This window comes from Erythrolamprus reginae, chromosome 4 (assembly GCF_031021105.1).
Source record: "Erythrolamprus reginae isolate rEryReg1 chromosome 4, rEryReg1.hap1, whole genome shotgun sequence".
Classification (NCBI taxonomy): domain Eukaryota; kingdom Metazoa; phylum Chordata; class Lepidosauria; order Squamata; family Dipsadidae; genus Erythrolamprus; species Erythrolamprus reginae.
Window position 1 is genome coordinate 533,560 of NC_091953.1, and position 2,706 is coordinate 536,265.

Below are 2,706 nucleotides of genomic sequence, written 5' to 3' on the forward strand. Positions count from 1 at the left end.
CCTTATAACAGCCGATTTCCCTGAGAATTCTGATTTTCCTGTTTTCCAGGTTTGCTGGGAACCCTGAGAATTATTAAGAATTCAGGCTCCCAAGGTAAAAGTTAAAAGGAAGAGTTTTTTAATCAAAAAACAAACCCACGAAATACACATCACTTTTCTGGTTCAACACCAAAGAAAATATGCAAGGGAAAAAGTTCCTTTCCTAGCAATAGAATTATTTTATTTTTTAAAAATAATTTTTATTAGGTTTTATGCATTAAAAAAACATAAAAACAGGACACAAACACAACGTTCAGTTGAAAGTCAACAATACAAACAAATCCAACTACAGTGGTGCCTCTACTTACGAACGCCTCGACTAATGAACTTTTTGAGAAACGAACCCGGTGTTCAAGGTTTTTTTGCCTCTTCTCACAAACCATTTTCTACTTATGAACCAGAGCCGGCACCACTGGGATGCTCCGCCTCCGGACTTCCGTTACTGGCCGAAGCGCCTGTCATTCTGCTGCAGGGGTCTCCCTTTGCTTCCCCCCACTGGGAATGCAGCAGAATCCCTGCAGCAGAATGACAGGCGCTTCGGCCAGTAACAGAAGTCAGGAGGCGGAGCATCCCAGTGGCGCCGGCAAGCAGGAGGAAGCAAACGGTGAGTTTTGGGATGTGTTTGCCTGCATTATTTCATTTTACATTGATTCCTATGGAAAAATGGCATCTTCTATGAACCTGGTCACAGAACCAATTAAGTTCGTAAGTAGAGGTATCACTGTATTTTCCCGGTAAGTAACATCCAATTAATTTCTTCTTATCCATGTTATGCCTATATTCTAGTATCACACGTTTTTATCATAAACCCATTTTCCTTTTTTCTGTCCATTTATGCCACATTCACCAGGTTATAGCAACCCGAATCTTTCCTACCATTCATTGCCATCGTCAGCCGATCCACCTCTGCGCACTCGTACATTTTCCTCATTATTTCTCTATCTTCAGGGGTTTTTGAATCGTCCATCTTTGTGCGTATTCCACTCTCGACACAAGGTGCATTAATAGATACTTTAAATTCTTTCTATAGTTTTTTTCTTACGATTCCCAGGAAGAGTAATCCCGGTGTAAATTCTCGTGTGTGCAGTAAGAAAGAGGAAAACCAACAAAGCAGAGACAGCAAACTGAGCAGCAATGACAGGCGGGAGGGATTTCAGCCGGGGGGGACGGAAGGGAAGGGGGGGGAGGCAGCCCTTTCAACGGACGGACACAAGACCTTCCCGCAAAGTCCAGGCGTGCAGAGGGGACCAGGCGGCCTCTTCCTTGCCCTGACCAGGAAGTCCTCAACCCGCTGGTAGGATCTCCTGGACCTGCAGCTCCTTCCTTCCCTTCAGGGGCCTCACTCTGTGGACCCCTATCAAGGGGGGAGCACCAGCTGGCACCGGTCCCTTCTCCAGGCCGCCTTTGGGGGGGGAGCTCTGCGCATGGCTTGGAGGCAGTCAGCCACAGGCTCCCTTTTGGGAAGGCAAGAGGAGGGAGGGCTGGCGGCCACTGGGGGGGGGTGAGGTTTGGGGGGGGAGGTGAGGCCCCCCCCAGGCTCCAAATGATCCCCCCAAGAAGCCACACGGACCTTGAAGACAGTAACAAACTTTATTGTAAGACGCAAAACCACTTAAGGAGAGGGTGTCCTTCAACCGCGTGGAAGAAGATAAATAAAAGGCCACACAGGGGCTCAGAAGAGAAGGAAGGGAAGAGAACAATGGAGGGAGGGAGGGACAGGCCCTCTGGAGAGAGAAAGCAGCATGGATGGGGAGGGCTGTTTCTGTGCCCTGCTCTTCCACACGGCCACCCTCACCCCCTCCCTTCACACAGGGGCAACTGAGGGAGGCCGGACGCACCCTGGGGTCCCCTGGGTGAGGGGCCTGAGAGCGTCCAGGGAGCCAGGCTGGCACAGTAGCAGCGCTTGGGGCAGGCGAGGACAGGGACGGTCAGCCGCCTCCCCAGGGAAGTTGCTGCTTTCCCTGTCGCTGGGGAGGGGGGTCAGCCAGGAAACGGCCGGCAGAGGATGGAGGAAGCATCCCAGCCGCCCCCACAAGGTCAGAAGGAGAACTCCCCAAAAACAACAGAACGCCCCAAGGCCCCCCCTGCCCCAGAAAACATGGAAGCCCCTTATAAACGGAGCCCCCCCCCCCAAAAAAGAGAGCAACACCAAGGAAGGAGAGCTAAGTCGATGGAGGCCTCCCAGAGGTTTCGCTCCTGCCACCTGTGGCCTCTGGAGGGCGTCCTTGAGCCAAATCTTCCCTTCGCCAGGCCAGGAACTGAAGCCATCAGGAGCCTCTTTACCGACGGCTACCCATTCTGTTGCAGAACTGCGCAATCTGACTCTGGAAGGGGAGGAGTCGGGAAAGGGGGTTCAGGCCCCCGTTGCAGGAAAGGCCCCACCCTCACCTTCCAACTCCTCCTGGGATGGAGGCCCAAGGTGGAAAGCCCCATTCAGCGTGGGGGTGCAGCCACGCCCCCCCTCCTATTCTCCCTCCCCCCAGCAAAGCTGCCCCCACCCAACCTGCAGAGGCCCCCATGGCCTTTTCTGCACCGCATCGGATTTCTTTCCAGCTTCTCTGTGAAATGGAGCCCCCCCCCCCCCCCCCGGAATAACGGAGAGAACGCAGCCGCGCCTACCGACATCCTCTCCATTCGGCTGAGGGTCTGGGAGCTCAGTCCGGTCAG

General features: G+C 53.3%; 1 long non-coding RNA gene across 1 annotated transcript; it reads right to left on the reverse strand.

The window, feature by feature from the left end:
* Window positions 1–1,610: 1,610 nt before the first annotated feature.
* Window positions 1,611–2,706, reverse strand: LOC139166143 (uncharacterized). The gene is made up of 2 exons (XR_011558916.1): window positions 2,659–2,706; window positions 1,611–2,363 (listed from the first exon to the last, which is right to left on the reverse strand). It is a non-coding gene; the product is annotated as an uncharacterized lncRNA (long non-coding RNA).